Below are 26354 nucleotides of genomic sequence, written 5' to 3'. Positions count from 1 at the left end.
AGTGATATTTTTGATTTTTGTACATTTCATTCAAAGACTTACTGACGCCGCGCGGTTTCACCCGCATGGTTCCCGTTCCCGTAGGAATACGGGGATAATATATAAACTATAGCCTTCCTCGATAAATGGGCTATCTAACACTGAAATAATTTTTCAAATCGAACCAATAGTTCCTGAGATTAGCGCGTTCAACCAAACAAACAAACTCTTCAGCTTTATAATATTAGCATACTCGTAGATTGTAGATGCAGTATGGTTGGGTTAAACGTAATATTAATTAAGTAAATGTGCTATGATAATACAAAGATCAATATGCCAAACATATTGTGCTGCTGTGAAAAAAAAATTTCTAAAATAGCTATCTACATTTAAATATACGTTGATAATACAGCAATATAATAGTAAAAACATTTCACATAATTTCATATTCGTGTAGACTTTTCCCATAAAACCATGGAAACTAATGTAAGGGGAAAGCATTTTACGGGCTAAGTGCGGAACGCGTGATAATTAGTACGTGGCATTTTTATAAATGAAATGAGATTAAATTTACTAAATGGCCCGAATTCCATGGCTCGCGTTTCAAATTTTCATGTTACTGTAATAAATCTCGTATGTAAATTTGTGGGCCATTTTTTGACCGTAATTATTTAGATTTGTATTACCTATTTTTTATATTTACATTGATGTGCTCAAAAAGATAACAATAATAATTGTAAAAAAATGTGTTTTTTATTTACGTTTGGTGAAGATCATGCAAATTAAAAAAAAAACAATAATATAAAATTGAGGTTATTTATACCAAATGATGAAGGTTCACACAGCCATAACAGATACGCCACGGCATTAGGTTATATCCATTCAAGATATTTTTGCCGATACGGAACTTATTTACACAGTTACAAGTATTTTAAAAAAAAAACAGACAAACACCAAAACTCTGCGTTAGAAAATCACGAATAAGCAGTTCTTAAAGATTGCACGAAATTTACACTATTTTGTAAGTCGACCACGTTACTATTTACAAATGAATTCGCTGTGTACAAAAATGTTTGTAGTACATTTTTTGCGTTAGTCTATATATTTTTGGCTAATTTTAACAAGTCATTTTGCATGGTGAGTACGCTTCATTGGGTTATATGGTGACATTTCGAAGGGTTTTACTCAGAGTCTATATACAGAGCGGGGTGCCAACGCGACACTACCCCGCGCGCGGCGCGAACCTTACTGAATCACCCTCAATTCGATGCCTCCGCCCAGCAAAGAGCGCTTGCTCGACTGCCCGCCGCGTTAACATTCAAATCTATTTCCCCCCACTTAGAGTTCTATTTTCCTTATTCCTTTTGTTATGGTGAAGAAGATTCGTGCTTCGGTCTCCATAAGCGGCCAATACGCATGTCCACCACTTTGTATGAAGATATATAAATTTGTATAGACATAGTTTCCTTGTACATTTGGATTTTGTAGAGTTCAAGGACTTTGACATCTGTTTTCGACAGGATTTTATTGTAAAAAACAAACAGAAAACCGCATAAATTATTTGTTTGTTTCTTTTACCCAAATGTGTAAATAATATAATGATTATAATTTACGTCACATACATATAAATCATACAAATATTAATAAAAAGCATAATAAATTCCACTCTATGAAATAAGTTTATTCTTGCAATGCAAGTCGCTTTCAGTATCACTTCATTTCTTCATACAACATTATACAGCTCGCAAGGCTGGATAGTTTTTAAGTATTGTTACGTTATGAACTCAAAGTAAAATAGACCTAATGATCCTTAATAAATAGTTCAAATTAGTGGAGACATTTTTAGCCAATGCTCTTGCGAAATGTGTGTGAATATGTAGTCGGTGGGACAGAATACTCGACTTTAAAATTATACCCGTTAAACCTATTTTAGCCTGACGATATAATGTGTTGATACTTAAAAACCCTCAACGGTATTGAGGTACAATCTTGAATTTAAGTTTAGTCGATCACTAAAGCAGTAGATAACCGTTCTAATAGGATCATAGGTCAGGTTCAGGTCAATATGATCTTTGACCTGATGACTTTCTTCTAATTTCTCATAAACATATTTTAAGGTAATTGATTGTGATTGATTTTATGAAAACCGCGTAGTTCCCGTTCCCGTATAAAATATAGCATAAGACTCTCACAAATAACGTGGCTTTCTAGTGGTACATGAATTTTCAAAATCGATTATTTTTTTCTTATAATATTTAATTCTTTAAAATATTTGTATAAATTAGAGAATAGTAAAAATACTTTTGTAAAAAATAGCTTCCTACTATTTGTGGGGTTATTTACTACTATACTAATCTAATATATAAAATTCTCGTGTCGCGGTGTTCGAACTTGAACTCCTCCGAAACGGCTCGACCGATTTTGATGAAATTTTTTGTGCATATTCAGTAGGTCTGAGAATCGGCCAACATCTATTTTTCAAACCCCTAAATCCTAGGATAGGGTAGTGGTAGGGTAGGGGTATGGTATAGGGATAGGGTAGGGGTAGGGTAGCGGTAGGGTAGGGGTAGGGTAGGGGTAGGGTAGGGGTAGGGTAGGGGTAGGGTAGGGTAGTGGTAGGGTAGGTTTATGGTATAGGGATAGGGTAGGGGTAGGGTAGGGTAGTGGTAGGGTAGGTTTATGGTATAGGGATAGGGTAGGGGTAGGGTAGTGGTAGGGTAGTTGTAGGGAAGGGTAAGGTAGGGGTAGAGTAGAGGTAGGGTAGGGGTAGGGTAGGGGTAGGGGTAGGAGTATGGTAGTGTAAGGTAGGGATATGGAAGAAGTGCAAATAAATAAATTAATAAGTCAAAGCGAAGCTTGAGCGAGTCCGCTAGTATACTTATATTAGTATAGTAGTAAATAACCCTACTATCTTTACCTCTTTACAATATTATAAAGAGGTAAAGTTTGTGGTGTTGTAGATGGTAATACGAGTATCTGAGTCTACTGAACGAATCGACTTTTTTTACCACTAGAAAGCCCCATTATTTCTGACTATCAAGCTTTTAGCCCCGTATTCTCGGGAACAGGAACTATGTAGATGAAATCACGGGGCGTTGCTTAGTTTACTATAATGGGCGCGTGGTAGGCGTCCAAGGTCAGAGAGGGAAATATATTCATTTCCGTATTGGGGTTTGAAGATTACGCCTCAATTCACTCCCGAAATGCTCGTGATCGTATTTCTTATAAAAAGTTATTTTTATTATATCTTTCGACCCTCAAAGCCCTTTTTTGTAGAATAGCTTCTTTGCTGAAGCCGACTTGTGTCTTACAAGATGATGAAAATGTTATCATAGTAAGCTTTGTAAATCAGACGATGATTCGAAATTTATGCCGATTTTCTTTGATTTTGACTACACTTATACTTTAATCTTACTTCGGATTCTTTTATATTATGAGATACATTTTGTACGTAAATCTTTTTTTCAATCGCAATTGATGTGTTATTACTGATATTTAAAGCATCTTGTCTACGCATATTAAATTAAGTTTAATTAGTATAGAGTTTATAATTTTAGATGAAGCTTCAATTTCGAGTGCAAACAAACATATTTTTTTTTTATTTGCTAAGTTAAACGTGGGCGAAAAATAAGAAATTTGTTTTTAAGCTTATTTACGCTTGATTATAATGTTCGTTTCATATCCCCTTACCTCGTACGTGCCTATGCCTATTATATTTACTTCTTCCTTCACACGTGATCCGTGCGTGTTTCGTAATATAGAAGTGACAAATTGACTTTAGTAACGAAATACATGTGTGGCGACTATTATGCCAGAAACACATTGGTAACTCTACACTCTACTGAAAATAAAAAAATGTCAATTTTCTTATTTTGACACACAAAATTGATTACATTCAGTTAAAAAAGAACTTTATTTCAACGATTTATTTTTTTAATGAATATTAAACTTTGTTTTTTTCAATACTTGCCATCATTTCATCATCATCATCATTATGAGCTGATGAACGTCCACTGCTGGACATAGACCTCTTGCATGGACCTCCAAACACAACGGTCTCGTGCCGCTAGCATCCAGCGGCTGCATGCAACCCGCTTGATACCCTCGATCTACCTAGTGGGGGGTCGATCAACACTGCGCTTACCGGTGCGGAGTCGCCATGGAACCCCAATGTCCATCGGCTCTTTGATTTATGTCGCCTGCCCATTGCCAATTCAGCTTTGCGACTCGCTGAGCTACGCTAGCAGTAACTTTGGTTAGATAAAAAAACAACCAATATTTCTGTTTACCCCAATAAAAAATGACTGAGTAAGTAAAACAAGTTATTTAAGCGGGTATCGAACTCACGAACTCGGTTCGAGTCGGGCACCCTAACCGATGAACTATTAGGGCTATTAATAACCTTAACCTTAGCATTTATAGCGGCTCTCAGGCCTAATTACTATTTCCACTAATAAAGCGGTTGTTGTAATGTTTGGCGTAGCCCTCGTAGGTGCGTAGACCTTCGTAGCGTAATGTTATGAACGTAGGCCGTAGTCGATAGTTACGTAATTAAGTACAATGTATTTTGTACGGAACGTATAAAATAGCCCGGTTATAAATTATTTTATCTACTCTTATATTATTATAACATCAACTGGTGGATAAAAATATATTATACCTAACAAAATTTATTATTTATCCGTGTTTCGATACAAATCTTACTAATATTATTAAACCTTCACACAGGAAGTAAAACTATAAGAAATGTAAACAGTAATTGTTATCAATTGTAAATTATAATACTGTATGACTTTTTCAAAAGAGCAACTGTTGAGTTTCTTGCCGGTATCTTCTCAGCAGAACCTGCCTTCCGAACCGGTGGTAGAATCTTTACAAATAGTCAACTGACGTGTCAAAAATGCTTGTAAACTGAGCCTACTTGAAATAAATGATTTTTGATTTTGATTTTGATTTGTTACAGACAATTTCTTGTAAAGAAACACCTTTTTTATTAAAATTGGCGTAGTTTTAAATTTTTTCATACTTTCCTAATATATTAACCTGCAGGGCACCTGTAACGATGTTTTTACAACTCTACTGTTGAGTAGGTATTGCATATCTATCTCTTTCTATTTAATTTGATGTTATAATAAAATATTTTTAATAAAAAAATGAACCGTCTTACTCAGACAGATATGATGAAATTTTTCGCTATTTAATGTAGCAAATGTATCTCTGAAGTTAGGTTCAATTTTTTGTTAATAATATTTTATTTTTCTGTTTTAGATGTGTGCTAGAATAAATTTACTGTTAACATTACTCTGAAAGTAAAAGTTATATTTGAAAAATTCGAAAAATATTATAGTGACCGTATTTTTTTTAATCAGTTGAAAACAGAGAGATACTCGTAGAAGTATTCGCAACTCACACTGTCGAGTTAAATAAACATTTTCATTGTCAGGCTGGAGTTGCGGGTCGAGCGTGATGGGTATAAGCTCCACATCCCTCTCGTATAGGAGAAGAGGGGAGGACGTTATTTTGTGAGCCGTTAATAGGCTGATGATTATCATACAATAATATACTGAGTAAACGGAATAATCGTCAAATTCGTTATCAATCAATTAAACAGATAAAGTAATTAATAGGCTATAGGCTATATTACATTTGACTCATTACTCAAGGCTTGATTACGCGATAGAGCACGCATTGTATTCCATCCCTTTGTCACTGTACCATTCCTTGTACAGGAGTTATTAAGTCATTGTTCTAAATTATCATTGTTTCGTTTTGAATGTCCCTTGAGTTTATGTTGAAAATTGTTTAAATTGTAGCATTTTAAACTTATAGAAACTTTGTAATTTTAAGGCATAATACTTAGGCAGTAACTAAATTATGAATTAAAAACCTGATAGTATACAGTCTTAAAACGAGACGTTTAAAAAAAACTCGCGTAAAAGTAAGGTAAAGGTAAGGCTGATTATCATTCATCATTAACCCATATTGGGCTCACTGCTGAGCTCGAGTCTCCTCTCTGAGAATGAGAGGTGGTTAGGTCAAAAGTCCACCACGCTGGCCCAATGCGGATTGGCAGATTTCACACACGCAGATAATTGAGAAAATTCTCTGATATGCAGGTTTCCGCACGATGTTTTTCCTTCACCGTTTGAGACACGTGATATTTAATTTTCTTAAAATGCACACAACTGCGAGTAGTATTATAATATTATGATGATGATGATGCTAGACCATTTTTCATTGCTTAATGCAATTTTTAAAGGCAATATCGAAGTTTTAATTGATTTTATACCAGCAATTCCCGATAGGCATTCATTTCCAAGCCCGTGTGACGAAACTAATTTATGGGGAAATTAAAACTGGGAGATAAATTTCCATGTTGGCCTCTATACAAAATAAATGTGGTTTAAATTAAATTTGGCCAGATAACTGCATGATGTAATACATACATTTTAAACATAAACTACATAAAAAAAATAGAAAGTAGGTACTCATCCATGGGTTTATATGTATTCTGAAGTGATAATATAATACTAGGAGAGTGTGTACTAGAAAACTTTGTATAAAAAGTACTTTTATCGCTATAATTAAAGTTAACAATGATTCTTTTTAAATAAAATAATGGACAAATAACACTAGACAATAGAGTCATGAAAACGACCTATCTATCATGGTCTAAAATCCAGCATCATAATATTTCTTATCATAATTAAATAAGAGATGAGGGTATATATTACTTATACCGGATCTCGTACTATCATACCATTTAAACTCAAATGTTCGATTTTCAAATTTAAATATGCCAAATCTAAGCCTCAGCGCGCGCTTTATAGCGGATATTTAAAAGAGAATTGTTGACAGGCCTTATTGTAGCGTGCCAACAGACTGCGGTGCAAAAAATCTCGAAAAACTGACTTCCTCGTTTTCAGGGTAAATTCCGATAGTGGTCGGTGCGGCGATGCCAAACCGCCGAACTGAATTTCGCCCAAAATCTGGAATGTGTAGCCTAAAGCTTTTTATTCGTTACCCAATGCAAAGTCCTGGGATTATTCGAAGCCCAAAGGCTGTCATTTAAAACGTTTGAAGCCATTTTCGTGCCTGTTAATTCGGACTTCGCGTTATTTTGGTTACATTTAAATTGTTTGCAATTTTCCTTTATTTTTAAATTGAATTTGAAAACAAATTTATAGAACTAGCGGACGCCCGCGACTTCGTCCGATTTTGAACCTCTTTAAACGGACCTTATAACAAATCAGGTCTAACCTTTTAACTAAAATCTACCTCACTGCCAAATTTCATCTTTCTACATCAAGCGGTTTCCGGAATTTCATATTTTTTATCTTTAAGAATTGCTTCAGTAGATCAATATCACGTTGAAGTAAATGATAGTTGAATATATTATAAGTATCATGCAAATTCAACTATAAAGAATCGCAGTACATAAATCCGTCTTCTAGTGAGAAGTAAAAACATAAATTGAGTGTTGAAGTTGGTTGGACGTTATTTTCAGGAAAAGTGTAAAAGTGACATAAAGGTAGCATGCATACCAAATAGAGTTTTATTTGTTTTTGACATTCTGCATTTCTTGTTTGTAGGTCACAGTGATCACGGATATTAGAAACTAGCTGACGCCGCGTGGTTTCACCCGTGCGGTTCTCATTCCCGTAAGAATACGGGGATAAATATATAGCTAACCTTTCTTGATACATGGGCTATCTAGGTTTGGGTAGCAGGTTTCAAATGTCCAGTAGGTACAAAACGTATTTTTTTGATATATTCTACAAGATATTATGAGAAATCATGACTCCGATCGCCAGAACCTTATAATAATACCTATAACTGATTTTTAAAACGTAGCTGTCAGTTTTTAATTACTTGACAAACGGCCTTATCACTTTACATAAAAGTGCAATAAAGTTTGGTATTCGCTGGATGCAGGCGGCTGATGATGATGATGATGATGAAAATAAAGTGTCAGTCTGTGATTTTCAAAAACTGTGTTTTTTAAGTGATTTAAAATTTTTCGTCTGTCTTTCTGTTTGTCCGGGCTGATCTCTGAAATGGCTGAACCGATTTTAATTGAACTTTCACTGAGAGAGAAAGGAGGTTATCGAGCAACGTAGGCTACGTTTCATCCCGGATTAATCCATGATTCCCGTGGGCTTAATGAAAATTGAATTTTACGCGAACGAAGTTGCAGGCGTCCGCTAGTTACCAACTAAAGATGACTGTGCAACCTTGCCCATAGAAAATAAATAAAACTAACAAGCTCCTTGACCATATCTCGTTAGATTGATGAGCTGATAACATACACCACATATCTGGCAGCATGTCAAATCTGCAGAATAAGCACATTTATACTGTCAGATAAAACCACTATTGTTCTACCTAATTGGTCCTTACCATTGAGATAGAGTGGACTCTTGGTATGCGACTTAGAAAAGTAGGTTAAATATAACAAGAAATATTAATTATTCTTTTTTTCTTTTTTCGTAACAATTGGAAGCAGCAGATGTCTCACCTATGGGCATATGTATGTATGTGATATGGGCAATTCGTTTACTTATTTCAGTTATTTTGATTTTTACACAAAAGTCCTCAACCGATTTTCGTGAAAATTAAATGGGACAAATCTGAAAGTATACTCTTTCTAACAAAAAATAATTTTCTAAATTGGATAATAAACGACGAAGTTATGAGGTAACAAACATAAAAAAATGCATACGCGGTGAATTGAGAACCTCCTCCTTTTATTTGCGTCGGTTAAAAAACAAAAAATCACTGCCACTTGATGTTAGATGATCTATACGATAATATGAACGGATTTAGTTATTTAGTGATGTATTGTACACCAAGATACATATAATAGACCTGCAGATTTTTTTAAAGTCCGTCATACTAAGGTCTAAACCCCAAGTATACGTATCCCGGGCAGGTGCAGCAAGGTAGATTTGTGAAATTACAGGCGCATACATGTAATTTCAACGGTTGTTGGTGAAATTACAGGCTATGCAGTGCTTGTAATTTTGCTTGCAGTGCAAAACCGGAACACAGTAATACTTGACGGTAGCAATAACACGGCAGTAATATTTCCACTTGCAGCTTTTTATCTATATTTATAGCTATATTTTTAAGTAATAATAATATGTACATACAATTTAATGATAATTTATTGAGTATTTTAGAGTTCAAAAAATATGAAATACTAAAAGGCGTGTTAAAGTACTTGATATTTTTAGCAACTGCGTTTGCATGAAATTTAGATTTTCTGAAATCCCGCGAGAACCATATTTTTTCGGAGATAAAAAGTAGCTTATATGTTGCGAAATTACCTTCTGTATCTTCCACTGAAAGTCCCATTAAAATTGGTTCCGCCGTTCTAAAGATTAGTCCGGACAAACGGACAGATATACAAAAATTTGAAAAAAGCTTGTTGTTATCATGTAAATACATTTCAATCTTATATATATACCTTAATATATAAACGCGAAAAACATATTGTAGCCGTAATAGCCCAGTGGATATGACCTCTGCCTCCGATTCCGGAGGGTGTGGGTTCGAATTCGGTCTGGGGCATGCACCTCCAACTTTTCAGTTGTGTGCATTTTAAGAAATTAAATATCACGTGTCTCAATCGGTGAAGGAAAACATCGTGAGGAAACCTGCATACCAGAGAATTATCTTAATTCTCTGCGTGTGTGAAGTCTGCCAATCCGCATTGGGCCAGCGTGGTGGACTAATAGCCTAACCCGTCTCATTCTGAGAGGAGACTCGAGCTCAGCAGTGAGCCGAATATGGGTTGATGACGATATAAACGCGAAAGGTTCATCATTCATCACGATATCTCGAAAACCGCTTGATGTACAAAATTTAAATTTGGCAGGGAGGTAGTTCGTAGGTAATAGACGTTCAGTAAGAATGGATTTTGAGATTGGGCCAGATTAAAGAGGTCTAAGGGAGAATAAAGTCGCGGGCGTCCGCTAGTATGTATATAGTATTAATTACACTCAGAATTTAAAAAAGTGCCCTAAATTTTCAGCGCAGTTCTGACCAGATTTCGGTGACAACAGAAACAATCCTGTGTCCCATTACGGAGACCGCACCGACTTTGAATTGTTCTCATAAATATTACATAAAATCCGGCAGCCTTTTTGGTTACAGTATAAAGCTAGCTTATTAGTAAAATGAAAAAGGTCTTTTCGGTATGTTGTTTTAACTGAAAGTATAAAGCCGTTGCTACTATTATTACTAATGTGGTCATACATGAAATACTAGAACGATCAAGTATTTTTTTTTAATTATTTAATGCACATGATTGTGCGAACTTGAGGAATGCTTTATCACTCGTGGATGCCCGCGACTTCGTCCGCGTGAAATTTAGTATTTCACAAATCCCTCAGGAACCATGAATTTTCCGGGATGAAAAGTAGCCTATGTGTTAATCCAGAACAAAATCTATTTCCATTCCAAATTTCAGCTAAATCGGTTCAGTACTTGCGCCGTTAAAGAGTTACAAAGATTTAAACATCCATTCAAACTTTCGCGTTTATAATATTACTAGGATAGGATTGGCAACCGGAACGCTAAATCGCTTGGCGGTACGTCTTTGCCGGTAGGGTAGTAACTAGCCACGGCCGGAGCCTCCCACCAGCCAAAAATGACAAAAATAGCCAAAAATGTGGTGGATGGTTAGAACAGTTTCCACGCGTTAAAATTGACGGTATTGCTTAACATAGTGGTCTTTCCTTGTCCACATAGCCTTAGTCTTTCAACAACCTTAAATAATGAAAAAGATCGATTACCATGTTCAGCATATAAAGTTGAATACATACGATGTTATCGAAACGGACTCCCTATTTAAATTCCAATCCATAATTGGATCGCTAATAGACGGATAAAAGCCGGGTATCCGGTTTCGGTTATTCTGGGAGCTTTTAGTCTGGAATATTTAAAGACTCCTTTATTTAACGGATTTGAAGAGAATTTTTATATTTTTAATGAGATAATACTGCACGTGTTCTACAAATACACATTCTAATTCACGATGTTATAACTGTTACAAATAGTCAGGGATCCGTGGAACATTTTATACAACAGATTACTATAAAGTTAATTTGTCGTGAGTAGCTTCTTCTCGATGAGACGATCAACTTTTTCATTTACGAAAATTCTTGAGAAAATTCTAACTGAGTTACCACATAATTAAAATTTCTGAGCGTCAAAACGAGATATTGTATGAGAGCCGTGGTAGCCCAGTAGAAATGACCTCTGCCTCCGATTCCGGAGAGTGTGGGTTCGAAAGCGGTCCGGAGCACGCAACTCGAACTTTTCAGTTGTGTGCATTAAAAAAAATTAAATATCACGTGTCTCAAGGGCTGAAGGAAAAACATCGTAAGGAAACCTGTATACGAAAGAATTTTTAAATTAAATTTAAAAAAAATTTAAAAATTATCTGCGGGTGAAGTCTGCCAATCCGCATTGGGCCAGCGTGCAGTGTGCCGAATATGGGTTGATAGTGATTAATATATCACCATTAGACTGGTATTTCCTTTATTACCCAGGTCCCAGACGATACGTTTCAAGCAATAATATGTTATTCCCATTTTATAGAGGAAATTTTTCAAATATATCGTATTTTTAAACTCGCATTTTATAACTTTTAAAGTTCCGAAAATACAACCCTCTAACGGTACAAGTCTGATTGTGTCGCGCGTTACATTGCCGCCGTCAATATTCGTGCTCGAGAAAATTGTTCAGCGAAGAAAGTAGCTCTTGTGAGGAAAATGTATGAAAATTGTTCGTGTGGAAACTTACGTAGATTTACGTAGAGTTGATTACCTACATTATTTTGTACTAAGTTTAATAATAATTAATCGTTAGTTGAGCATCATCATCATATCAGCCGATGGACGTCCACTGCAGGACATAGGCCTTTGTAGGGACTTCCAAACATCACGATACTGAGCCACCTGCATCCAGCGAATCCCTGCGACTCGCTTGATGTCGTCAGTCCACCTGGTGGTTAGTCGGCCAACACTGCGCTTACTAGTGCGGGGTCACCATTCCAGCACTTTGGGACCCCAACGTCCATCGGCTCTTGGAACTATAGTTGAGAGTTGAGCATAATTTTGCATAATCAAGGAATAATTGATTTATTTTTTGCTATTTTCCGCAAAAAATTCCAACAGCCAAGGTGACCTACATCCGATAAAAAATCACCTAAGTACGTTTCATTACGAAATTGGAGCATCCACAAGAGATATGGACTTATAATGTTAATTTGCGAAGTCAATCAATCAATATTATGTTTATGATGAATTTCCGCAAAAATGCTGACTTCTATTCAACTGTAAATATTTTTAATGAAATATCGGAAATTTAATAAAAATTAATAGAAATTTAATAGAAATTTAATTTAATTAAATTGTTCTAGGGCCATTTTATTTACCGTAAACACATAAGTTATAGAAAATTAAAATTTTATAAAGTTATAAATGACTACCATTTTTAATGAAAAAAAGTTCACTTCATTCATATAATTGAAAAATTGACTGATCAGTAAATTAACACATTTTGTAAATATATAGTTTTACACTTTACTGCAATTGTGTCTGATGCTAAATAATGATGGAAGAAGCCATTATAATTTGTCTAACATACATTAAAAAATATCGTAGAAAATGTATATTACATGCAATGAAATTGGTTGACTGTTAATTAACTTGTAAAATAAACCCTTTTCTCTTTTATTTTCATTACTGCAAGAACGTCGGAAAAAGTAGTAAAAAAACAAATTGTAATCTGATGTTGCTTTATAGAACTCTACATATTTACAGTAGCTGTGTAAAGAGTTTATTGAAACGTTTCAATAAAAGATACCCAGCGTACTTCTCACGCCGACAAAGCCACCATAAAACTGAATACCACTTCATAGTCAATAAAAGCCGTTTCACGGATAAATATAACGCTACACCGTTAAAACGTTCCATTGAAACGGTTGGAAACGAATTTAATTCAACGTGAAGCAAAGTACAAACACCACAACAGAAATACAACGGATAGAACGCGGTTGCATCGAATATTTTACGGCACGCGGCTAGCAACATCCGGGCAGGAAAGTATTCATTTTATCACACAAAAGTCTCACACGAGTAAAAATTTATTTTTACCGTGGATGAAATATATAAAAATCCCTTTCATTAAAAACGACACAGTTTTTTTTTTTTCTGATTACAAACCATAATATATAAGAAAAAAACTAGAAGGACTGTGTTTGACAGATATACTTATCCGCCTTTTATATAACCCGTATAATAATAATAATAAAGCCTCAACGGTAAGAACAGTTGGGCTCATCACCGTAGGGTGGTGGTTCAAACCTCACCCCGTTGGTCTACTAGTTGGAGGGAAATAGGAATATTTGTCATATTATAAACAATATATGGCAAAAATTCTTAAAAAAAAAAATAGTATGGTAAAACATTGCAAAGAGAAGTTCGTTACGAAATATTGAACACGGAAGATTTTATCTAACCAATCGGGTTCCGTAGTTCACAAGGATGCCTTTTAGTTTCGCCATGTCCGTCTGTCCATCCGTCCGTCCGCGGTTAAGCGCAGAGACTATTACTACTAGAAATCTGTGTTAAATACGAGTAACATGAGTATGTACATTAAAAATGTGAGCAAAGTCGAACAATAAAATCTTGAAAAATGTGTTTTTAGGGTACCTCCCCTACAAGTAAAGTGGAGATATTTTTTTTACTCGCTTATTTCATAGTGTTATCGTTGTATAGGTCTTTGTAATACCAATAATCTTCCAATTATTCCGTTATTTCGAGTAGAATAAGCGCTTGACTGCGATCTCACTTGTTGTTAAGTGACAATGTTGTTGATGAACAGGTGGACTAATGACATCAAGTGAGCCGCAGGGATTCGCTGGATGCATTACTGAAAAGGTCTTATTAGGAATATTACTAGTATGGCAGTATTTTACACACATCTCCACACACACATACTTCTCCTCCTAACAAGTTATCCCGCTTTCATCTTAGATTGCATCTTCACTTACCATCAAGATTGTAGTCAAGGGCTAACTTGTAAAGAATAAAAAAAATTAAAAAAAAAAACAACACATTCATACATACAGATTTTATGTAGGCTATGGAAGAGTGAGGCTTTCTGTCACAGGCACCATCATGCCCAAAAGAAGGTGACAACTCTCTCAACTCAACAATGATATTTGTAAAAACCTGTATGTTTTTACCAATAAAGATTTGTATTTGTATTTGATTCTGTGTTTGGCGTGAGACTCAGTACAAATACCGCAATGTATACACAAAGCAAGAACAACAAGATTCGCTCGAATATTTCGCGATATGCATCCATCAGCACATAGGAAAACATTCGTTTATTTATTGTTACAGTGACGTTTCACTTTAGTTTGCGCAGACTTAATAAATGAAACAATTTACTTTCATTCAAAATTGAACTTTCAAATCTTATAAATAATCTTCATTATCCCTTGAGCGTTAATTAGCTTAATTTCTCATTGCAAACCCGGCCATTCAGAAGCAAGATGTTAATAACATGGAATGCATTAATTGCTTGGTTTTTACGGCTCGTTAAACAACAAAGCGGCATTCAGCCATTCATATAAAAATAACTAGGTTGATGATAGTGAGCCGTGATAACCCAGCGGATATGACCTCTGCCTCCGATTCCGGAGGGTGTGGGTTTGAATCCGGTTCGGGGATTGCATCTCCAAGTTTTCAGTTGTGTGCATTTTAAGAAATTAAATATCACGTGTCTCAAACGGTGAAGGAAAAACATCGTGAGGAAACCTGCATACCAGAGAATTTCCTCAATTCTCTGCGTGTGTGAAGTTTGCCAATCTGCATTGGGCCAGCGTAGTGGACTATTGTCCTAACCCCTCTTATTCTGAGAGGAGACTCGAGCTAATGATGATGATGATGGTAATCAATAATTGTCTTTTGCATAATATAGAGGATGTCAACAATCTGCAATGTAATGATTGATGCATTTGAAGCAATACAAATAGTATACTCGTATGAACCTGTATGCCAAACCTTTGTCATTTAAGAAAGTTTGGTGCACCCCATGCTTGCACAGTGACTTTAACAGTGACTCTTGAATAAAAAACTAACTTAATAAATACTTAACTTACTATAAATAAAACAAACCGGATGTTTTAAAAGTACCTGACGTTTTAAGAGTATGCCTACTTTAAAAAAAAAATAGATTTGAATTTTAGGTAAATCACTATGGCACTGGGATCATTGTTCAAAAGTAGCAAGTACGTACCTAAGTACATTTATTATGTTTAATTATTCGAGATAACAAGAGATATAATGTTCTTAGTTTCCAAAAATTTAGGTATGTGACAAACCTTCACCAGACGCTGTTAAAATACATAATATTGACTTTAAGGGTGTCTATTTTCACAAATATAAATTTAAGAAATCGAAAGCAATTTTAAGTCAGCAGTTTTTAATTTGTTGGAAGTTTAATATTAAAACTTTACACGCTTGGAACACCTTAGATTTTATATTTGTAATTTAAAGTATTTTATTAGTTTTGTTTATTAGCGTAAACAGACAGACGAACAGACATTTTTTTTCATTAATTACTCTCTAAATTATTTTTTTTTAATATTTTAGTGCCGTATTAGCAATATGTTTTGTACTAAATCCCTTATAATCAAAGTTATAATTATGAATGATGTGGGTATACTGGATTAAATTCAATTTAGTGGCCAATCCCATTAACACCTAACTAACTCATTTGCATGGTCGTGTGATCCTAAGTGTGAAGTTTACAGTTATCAGTAACCTTGAACGTTGATATAGTTAACATAGTTTAACGAAACTTTTTTTTATTTTTATTCTTTACTAGTTAGCCCTTGATTGCAATCTCACTGTGCCTAGAGGGAGTTTTGAATATTTTCATACAGTTACTATCGCGTTAACGTAAACGCGACGTAACGACAGTTATGCAGTAGTGCCACTAGATGGCGCTGTTTCAATTCCTTAGAAATTCGCGTTTACGTTAACGCGATAGTAACAGTATCAAAACGCCATTAGAACCTCATGGTAATGTTAACGCGGGCGCGCTAACTTGTTAGGCGTAAGTATAGGATGAAAATCCACACCCATTTTGGTTTCTACACGATATCATACCGGAACGCTAATTTACTTGGTGGTACGCCTTTGCTGGTAGGTTGTTAACAAGCCACAGCCGAAGCCTCCCAGCAGCCAGAATCCAGTATTGTAATTTTATTAGTTTTTAAATCCAACCCAAGACTTGTCATTTCCAAATACGTTTGTTACCTATGTGCTACCTTCTGATCAGTTTTAATTCAAGCCGTTTAAATTACAAAATGTCTGTGGTTCTTTCAGAAACGGCTTTAATTAAAACATGACACTGGTTTGGCATTAATTAATAGAATAGGTATATGTATTCCTTAACCCTACATCCTATTGTCACAAGTTCGGGACTCTCCTCGGAGTTTTTCTCTCTACCACGCGATGGACCCGGCACCCGCACGGTGAATCCATGGAATGCTAAGATATTCGTCTGGTCTCGAGCTATTGAGGTCTAGTCTAGGAAACATTGGACGCATTGGATACATTGGATTTGAAACATTGGACATCATATTTGCAGAAAAAAATATTCCAGAGGTTCTTTCCTCATTGACCGCTCCCGAAATACAACCGTACGTTACAATTAAGTTTTAGCTCGCGTGCAATTGCATTGTGTTAGAAAAACAACGCCTTTATTACTCTTTCGTTTCAATTAATTCTTATTCCTTATTCCCGTGTTGCATTGTCACGCCACACGCTGTGTAATGCATAAATAATGCAATTTCATGTTTTTACTGCGCTTTAACCCGCCGTGAGTGAGATTGGGTACCTTATACCCAGCGATTTGTAAAACAGTAAGTAGTTTTTAATTGTGCGATTTCTGGAACTCGGCTGGCTTAGTAGTTGAAAAGGTGGTGCAGAAAGTGATTGTAAGTGACAGTAATGTCAGCGTTGTGATAGTTGCATCGGCGAAGGAGAAAACTACAAGTGAAAACACAATGTGTGTGGAACAAATCTGCTTTGGAATAGCTTACCTAAGTTAATTTGTATAGAAGAATTAGAATGTTATGTGTTATGTTGAAGTTAAATTGTGTAAGGCAAATTTAATATTAAATAATGTTAAAATTTGTTTAATTGTCCCAAATATTGAGTCATAATTTCAAAATATTCTTCATTTGTTAAAAATTTTGCTTTGGTTTTTACACAAATGTAAATAATTTTGTAACTAGTAATGGGTTATTTTATAAAATTACCTCACTTTCCTAATGTTAATCAAAATCAAGAAATCTGTATTTGGGTATGCCATACCCATCCCACAGATGGTGTAACAATTTTTCACCTTCTTCTGGCCGGGTTAAAGGTTTAGTTAATCTCTAACATATTATACTTTCATGACTAACTGCACACTTTGCGTAATTTATACTAGTCACTCGTTTATTTTTATATTTTTAAATGTTCAACAAGTGAAATTGTAAAGATTTCTTCAATACTCATTAGGTTTAATAGTATTTGGGCCCAGGAAAAAAAAATCTGTATATACTAGTATATACTTACCACACTCGTTTCAAAAGTTTACATTACATAGCTTTACATTACTACTGAGACGCAAAAAACTCTTACGAAACATACATTAATAATCATAATCAAACTGATAAATGACGTGTCATTTATCAAATTGAAACTTTTGAAAAAAAAAGATACCTTACGCGCGCTCTACATTTATTTCAACTTCTTCCCACATCCGCACTGGACCTACTTCATCATTATTAACAACCCATATTCGGCTCAATGATGAACACGAGTCTCCTCTCAGAATGAGAGGGCTTAGGACAATAGTCCACCACGTTGGCCCAATGCGGATTAGTAGTTTAGAATTGAGAAGATCCTAAGGTATACACACGGTAAGGTACACGTGATATTTAATTTCTTAAAATGCACATAACTGAAATGTTAGACGTGCATGCCCCGACAGGATTCGAGCTCACGTCCTCCGATTCGAAGGCAGAGGTCATACCCACTGGGCCTACTTATTTAATTAAAATTAAACTATTTGACACTCGAACGTGAAGCTTTACTGAATGAATGATTATCGCTACTATTGTTGTAAATGTAAAGTTTGTATTTTTGGATAATTATAAGGATTTTGATATACTTTTATATGTATTTTTCATATACCTAACTGTAACTATACAAAAAAATAGTTAGATACCTAGGTTAGGTATTAATAGTATATTTTTTTCCTATACTAAACCTACCTTAATTGTGAAATTAACTCTTCTCTTCTTTCAAAGTACTAATGGGAATTAGAAATTTAGGAGGCATAAACATATATAAATATCTTAAAATGCGGCAAAGGTACATGGCCAAGGCGTTTACTAATTAAGAACATCAATTTCACAGTTGCATCACACCACAACAGCTATAAAGTGGAGATGTCAACAGGAGTCGTGCATAGAGCGCAAACAGCTTAGAAAGTTACATAACACGCTATCGGGAATCGATGGCGATAGCGTGCCACGGTCCCGGCGACAGTAGCTTCACTCGCACAAACGAATAATTAATCGGTCAACCGCCACCGTTCCACTTTCCGGAAAATTGGGCTACGTTTTTTTTCCGTTCGGCCTCCTTTCTTTCCGATTAAAGATATATTAGTCCGGAGAACGCTAATTTGGGAGTTAGTGACAGAATGTCTCCGCTTGTAACAAATTACGGCTTGATTAAACGTTTAACTAATCAAACGGATTTACTCTACTTTATTTTCAAAGTCGTGTTCTTTTAAACACGTTTAAATTAGCTTCACTTGTAACTATGTATGTAAGAAAATCTTGGAATCTTAATTTGACCCACTTCCCGGTCTTCGATTAGGATGAAATTTTGCATGTAACAAATTACGGCTTAATTAAACGTTTAACTAATCAAACGGATTTACTCTACTTTATTTTAAAAGTAGTGTTCTTTTTAACACGCTTATATTAGCTTCACTTGTAACTATGTATGTAAAAAAATCTTGGAATCTTAATTTGACCCACTTCCCGGTCTTCGATTAGGATGAAATTTTGCATGTAACAAATTACGGCTTGATTGAACGTTTAACTAATCAAACGGATTTACTCTTTACTTTATTTGCAAAGTCGTGTTCTTTTTAACACGCTTAAATTAGCTTCATTTGTAATTATGTATGTAAAAAAATCTTGGAATCTTAATTTGACCCACTTCCCGGTCTTCGATTAGGATGAAATTTTGCATGTAACAAATTACGGCTTGATTGAACGTTTAACTAATCAAACGGATTTACTCTTTACTTTATTTGCAAAGTCGTGTTCTTTTTAACATGCTTAAATTAGCTTCATTTGTAATTATGTATGTAAAAAAATCTTGGAATCTTAATTTGACCCACTTCCCAGTCTTTGATTAAAATTAATTTTTGCACACGCTCTGAGCTCTGATGACAATACATGGCTAGCTAAAAAACTTCTTTGCAAATCCAATATGGCGGCCTCCCCAAGATGGCGGACCGTCTGTTTGAAATCCATCCCCATGTATGGATATTAAATGAAAGGGTTTGCTGTCAGAAATACGAAAACATTGTCACGTGACTTAAATCTAATATGGCAGACGTCCTAGATGGCGGACAGGTTGTTTGAAATGCACCCCCACGATGTGGATGTCAAACGTGTTTTTAGTTTTTTAAACTATTCAATATTCATGTTATACATGCGAAGATTACATGATGTTTCTGAGTTTTCTTCAGCTGAAGAATTATTTTCAGAGCTTTCTTTTGTATTCAATTCAATTTCAGCAATGCAAATACATAAAATAAAGCGATGATACTTCATCAACATACAGAATCTGAACTAAATTGACGTGTGTTTAAGTTAGACTTCTTTAAAAAATCCCTCCCTGCTTAACAAAAGAAATAAATTAATATTATAATAGAAAAGTTACTGACAACTTATACCTAATAATGGTTTCCGATATAATAAAGTTTAAGGCCAAAAATCTTATAAATATTTTTAAGAATTTCAGTCCAATACTTATTAACATCGCAAAATCTTAACGTGACACGTATTCATGTGACAAGAATCTGATGTAATCCTGTTTTCTTTATTAAGGACAGGGTAGCACCCCGCGGTGGGAAGCCAAACAACGCTAAGAATATTATTAAAGCAATTTCCCCAGATTTACATTACATACAAATGTAATACACCTGAATACATTGCGTTATGTACTTGGTGTACTCAATACATTTGCTATGCTCCAATACGCGCTAAGACCGTGGTGAGTGTTCAAGTCGTGTTTATTTTACACCGCATTGCATGAACAAACTCATGATTAACCAGAATGGTATCGAACCTAGTCGGGAATATTCCGGGAATTTCCCTTAAGTCTACAATTCAATCATTAAATTTGTCGATTTTTACATGAAAATAATGAAGTAAATTAATTTATTTATGTTGCATTACTTTCTCAATTTTTGATATACGTAAGTAATGTATGATGTTCGTAATGTTGCTTCTCTAAATTATAGATATTAGAGAATAAATATTTATTATTTGTTTCATTTATAACAGAAGAGTGACAACATATTATTTTAAGTCTTTTTCTAAGCTTTTATTATCTTTTTTATTTGATATCCATATTTTCATAGAATTCCATGCATATTTCATAATATAACTAGACCAGCATTTTAAATTAAGAATTACGACATTTAACTAAACATGTCACGTCATAAATATCAACACTTAAGCAACTCTATCAGTTTAGTGTCACCGCACACGGCCCACACGTGACAGTCACAAACGCCGCTACAAGAAGGGGCCACAAAAGTAGTTGAAGCACGCGTCAAACACTTGTGGCCGGTGGTCGATACTTGTGGTCGGTAGCTGCTACTTATTTAACCCATACATGTAGTCAAATCATAATCGCGCGAATGGCGTGTTGCGGCGTTTTGTGTCGGCGCTTAGTGGCCGGTGCGGGTTAAATGTAGCGAGCAACGATGACTATGGCGTGTGGCGGCCACCGGCGTCATCCGTGTGCGGCGAGTCTATATGAAATGTATGAAAACTACAGGAAATATGCCAGAAGCGGCGTTATGTGGTTGTGGCCGGTGGATCGTGTGCGGGAGCCCTTAAGGATTAAAATTCAATTACAAACCTGGTTGAACAAACATTTACTGAAAGCTTAATCAAAGCATAGGAAAAAGTTGTCGTTATTACAGGTTAAACTTAAACTTTTGGAAAACCTGTGATAGTCCTGAATAGCTATTATAAATAGCTAAATAATAAATAATCTACTAGGTACTTGTTGCCATAGATTTTTGACAATTTGAGCCATTTTCATGTTAGATAAAGTTTTGCACATACACTTTTTTACGCACGGCACTCTTTTATTTACTTACTTCCCCACTTTTACCTTCCATAAAGATATGGGAGTTGTAATGAAACATACTGGACCATTTCTGAAAAAATTACTTTCAAATAAATGATATTGCATACGAATTGGTTATCCAGTTTCATTGCTAAGGTAGCACAGACAGACAAACAAAGAGCTCAAACTCATAACATCCCATTTTTGCAGTGGCAAAAAAAAACAAGTGAAGAGTTTGAAATGAAAATGTTGCGTCATCTCCTCAGAGAAATTGTTCAGCGTATTTTTTTCTGAGTTACCCTAGAGACCTAAAGCAGTTTTAATAAAAATCATCAACTTTTTTAATAACATAATTGACGTTCGAGCTGTATAAATTAAGTATTTACAGGACTTTCTTCATTTGTGAGACATACTATTATACAAACTTAACCTTCTTCAAATAGCTGTAAAGAAATTGCCTTTGTGCTTCAATTACGTAATCATCATCATCATCATCATCATATAAGCCGATGGACGTCCACTGCAGGACATAGGCCTTTTGTAGGGACTTCCAAACATCACGATACTGAGCCGCCTGCATCCAGCGAATCCCTGCGACTCGCTTGATGTCGTCAGTCCACCTGGTGGGGGGTCGGCCAACACTGCGCTTACTAGTGCGGGGTCGCCATTCCAGCACTTTGGGACCCCAACGTCCATCGGCTCTTCGAACTATGTGCCCCGCCCATTGCCACTTCAGCTTCGCAACTCGTTGAGCTATGTCGGTGACTTTGGTTCTTCTGCGGATCTCCTCATTTCTGATTCGATCACGCAGAGATACTCCTAACATAGCTCGTTCCATCGCCCGCTGTGTGACTCTAAGCCTTCTTATGAGGCCCATAGTTAGCGACCAAGTCTCGGAACCATAGGTCATCACTGGCAACACGCACTGTTCGAAGACTTTTGTCTTCAGGCACTGAAGTGCAGTTCGTGGCATAGGAGCGTGGTGGTTCTGTTCTTCAAAAAAGGTGACAACACCTTGCTGAAGAATTACAGACCCATCTCGCTGCTAAGCCATGTTTACAAATTGTTCTCGAGAGTCATCACGAATCGTCTCGCTAATAGGTTTGACGACTTCCAGCCTCCCGAACAAGCCGGTTTCCGAAAAGGCTTTAGTACCATAGACCACATCCATACGCTGCGGCAGGTTATACAGAAGACTCACGAGTATAACCAGCCACTTTGCTTAGCGTTTGTGGACTATGAGAAAGCCTTCGATTCGGTGGAAACTTGGGCTGTGCTAAGGTCATTGCAGAGATGCCGAATTGATTACAGGTATATCCAAGCGTTGAAGTGCTTGTACGAATTACGTAATACCCAATTAAAAAAAGACTATTTTACTTATTTTTTAACTTTTATAAAATTTTCTTGTCAAAACTACCAAAATATGTTAATTTTAAATTTTGTTTTAATACGAAACAGTCATTTTCAGGTTATTAAAGCAAAATAATGAAAATATATACTTTTGACAGCTATCCTCTCTTCATACAGAGAAAGACCTAGCCCTGTAATGGGTCATTAAAATGGGCTGATGGTGATCGAATCAGAAATGAGGAGATCCGCAGAAGAACCAAAGTCACCGACATAGCTCAACGAGTTGCGAAGCTGAAGTGGCAATGGGCGGGGCACATAGTGCGAAGAGCCGATGGACGTTGGGGCCCCAAAGTGCTGGAATGGCGACCCCGCACTAGTAAGCGCAGTGTTGGCCGACCCCCCACCAGGTGGACTGACGACATCAAGCGAGTCGCAGGGATTCGCTGGATGCAGGTGGCTCAGTATCGTGATGTTAGGGCTTAATTGGTCCAAGTCTGGCTGGTGGAAGGCTTCGACCGTGGGTAGTTATCACCCTACCGGCAAAGACGTACCGCCAAGCGATCCTGCGTTCCGGTACGATGCCGATGCCGACATCATCACTTACCATCAGGTGAGAATGTAACTTGTAAAGAATAATAAAAAAACAAAAAAAAAAATACTAATTAGCATGAACATTGAACATCTGCAAGTGAATGAATGTCAAAATTGTTTAGCTAAATATGTAGTCATTAGTTAATTGAGCTTGGGGAATTCCAAAGTTGGGAAGAAGCAGTATTACAACCTCGTGCATCAGTGAGCACGTTAACTTTTGGTTCCAGTCATAGTGACTCACAATATTACATTGAATATTACAGCCACAGATTAAAGAATAATAGACAGATAGCCGTGTCGTAGCCATTTTAAATACAAAATTCAAATACTTATACATCCTCGAGTCAGCACGACACGAAGCGTCGAATCAGTTATCAATATTTTTCAATAATAATGGCGTCTTATGTTTATAAATATTTTAAAAACTGTTTGCAAAAACTAAAGTAATGAGATGTAGTATTTTTTGTTGGTGATGATGGATTATTATATAAATTTACGTAATTGTTGTTATTCTTAAATTTTGAAATGCAAATCATGAAAAAAGTTTGTATATGCGGATGTCAAGGAGACGTGTGACGTTTGGTTTTTGTATGGGTTTCCATGGCTTCACCACGCTGCTTGGAAAGACTCATTCTGAATCATTCTTTATTCTGTGCCCGTAAAGTTATTGAAACAAGCAGAACGACTTATTAAGTATGTTATTAAGTATCGATGTTTTTATAACTTGTTCGCCGTCTCTATTTATTTTTATAGCTACTTTTTTTGTATGAAATTATAATAAAATGATCAAACGAACTTACCAAGTGAAGTTCGATCTTGATTGTCCCATATTCGGCGAAGAGATTTAAGTACACTTGTAAGTAGCTCCGCTACGCGTCAATCCATTCGCACATAGTTTAGCTCCATAAGAAAGAAAGAGATAGCATGTTCCCCACTTTCTTACAGGCGTCCGGTATAGCTGTCATTTAGTTTAGAGAATTACCTGGTCTCCAACATTGATATTTCGGGTACATAATATCTATAAGATATAATAAAGACGGGGATGGGAGGGACCTTAAATCTCTTCGCCGAATATGGGACAATCAAGATCGAACTTCACTTGGTAAGTTCGTTTGATCATTTTATTGTCCCATATTCGGCTTTCGAGATTTAAGTACACTTGTAAGATGTTCAGAGAAGAAGGAAATGTTGGAGATAAAACATAAAACCATAATCAAACCTGATTATAAATAAAATTTTTGGTATATATGTAATATGTAATAAATATACCTACTATTTCTAAAAAATATTCATTAAATTAGAAAGATTAAATCATATTTTTTTTTTTAAGGTTAATAAGGCGAAACATTAAATACTCGTAACGCATTAACAAAACTAGAATCATTAATAATCAAAGGGTCATTACTATTATTATTATTATTATTATTATTATTTTTTTTTTTTTAAGTGTTTAGTCTGACGCCAGCTGGCCTATTCACTGTTTTGGTTTTCATTATCAACCTATTAAAATAAACATCAAATCAATTGACAAAATGTCATTTACCTACTGTGTGATACCCACCTGTAAGTACCGGATGACATTTTTACATAGAATCTCAATTTCGTATAATGTCCACTAGCATACGTCCAAGATAATGAATTAGCCTGCTACTCGTAGTGCAGTAGAAGTAAGGGCATGACGAGTGGTATGCGCACTAAACAATGTCGTATCAATGCCACTAACTGTAAGCATTCGCTTTTTCCATCGTTTGATAGTTTGGGACGAAGCAGGATGAACAGGCTTTTTGGTTGACAGTAAGGTCTATCATCTTGACTACATCTGGTATACGAAGTCATGGATATGTAAGATACGAGAGTATTTGCTGGACAAAATTTTGAACGTTGTGTAAAATTAAGAAGGCCGAGTTGTGGTCGCCCAATAGCTGAGGTTTTAATAATATCGCTAATGGTTATGACAATCCTATATTATTGATCTTAATATTTTGAATCCTATTTAAAGCTTATGTTTGACACCTTTGTCTAGTGGACAATGCTAATAGAATTACTAACTTTTTAGCGATCTGTTCCCAACTAAGGAAGTTACGAGTATTGAGAGTACGAGTACAAGTTAGCAAGGTAGTTAAGGTCTTTGGTCGGGTCCCATGTAGCGTCATACTTAGGAATGGTCGGTTTAATTTTGAAGACGTCCTTAAGATACCTCTTTACTCGTTCATCATGGCCCACCTTATTTATGGTAATAAATAAGAGATAAATGCTGAATGATGACTATTTCAAGAACCATATGAGCATCCCTTTCCTAAGCAATCAAACGGAAAGGATCAAATGTCAAACGGATCTATACTTTTAGTATCACCATAGGTCCACCACTGTTTAAAGCTAGAAGTATACTGAGATTTCGTAGGTACTGTTCGACAAGGAAGTAAGAATCGCAGTCATTGCTGAGCTGACTTGTTGTTTGGCGAAAGCTTGCCAGATAATAGACTCGCCACCAGGGAAATGCTTTGATGAAGAGGTAGTAGGTGATAAGTTTCCCTGAAATTAGAGGAAGGTAAATACTTGTTAAGTGGTATTAGTACATCATCCACCATAAGATTAAAAGAAACCGAAAAACACAGCCAATTTTTGGACCCAAATATTCCAAGACTCCTGATTATTAATAACTTTAGCAGGGCCTTTAATATAAGTGAAAATGGTGGAAATGTATAAAAAAAGAAATACATTTTCCAATCTTATTGTAAAAACATCCACATTAAAAGGTAAAAATGAAAAATTGTATTTATCGGTGAAGCAAAGAGATCTATCTCAGTTTCGCCATACTTTACCACTAATATATGCAATTCCCATTCAATATCGATATTTCTAGATTTAAAGTCAGCTTCAGCATCGTGAGAAGATTTGATATAAGAAGCAAAAACGAAAATTTTTGTTCTCCACACCATATTCAATTTTGACGAGCTATTTAATTAAGAC

At 35.6% G+C, this 26354-nt stretch overlaps 1 protein-coding gene across 5 annotated transcripts in view; it reads right to left on the bottom strand.

Moving 5' to 3' along the window:
- Positions 1 to 26354, bottom strand: part of LOC112053223 (small conductance calcium-activated potassium channel protein) — a 307143-nt gene that overhangs the window by 110072 nt on the left and 170717 nt on the right. The window contains exon 1 of one of the 5 annotated variants that reach the window (XM_052886406.1): positions 803 to 1235. The exons of the other annotated variants lie outside the window; for them this stretch is intronic. The gene's annotated coding sequence lies outside the window, so the exon portion shown is untranslated. Of the gene's footprint in view, positions 1 to 802; positions 1236 to 26354 lie in introns of those variants that run through there. 5 annotated transcript variants of the gene reach the window in all.

This window comes from Bicyclus anynana, chromosome 17 (genome assembly GCF_947172395.1).
Source record: "Bicyclus anynana chromosome 17, ilBicAnyn1.1, whole genome shotgun sequence".
Classification (NCBI taxonomy): domain Eukaryota; kingdom Metazoa; phylum Arthropoda; class Insecta; order Lepidoptera; family Nymphalidae; genus Bicyclus; species Bicyclus anynana.
The sequence above is the reverse complement of the archived record's forward strand: the minus strand, read 5'-3'. Positions and strand labels throughout refer to the sequence as shown.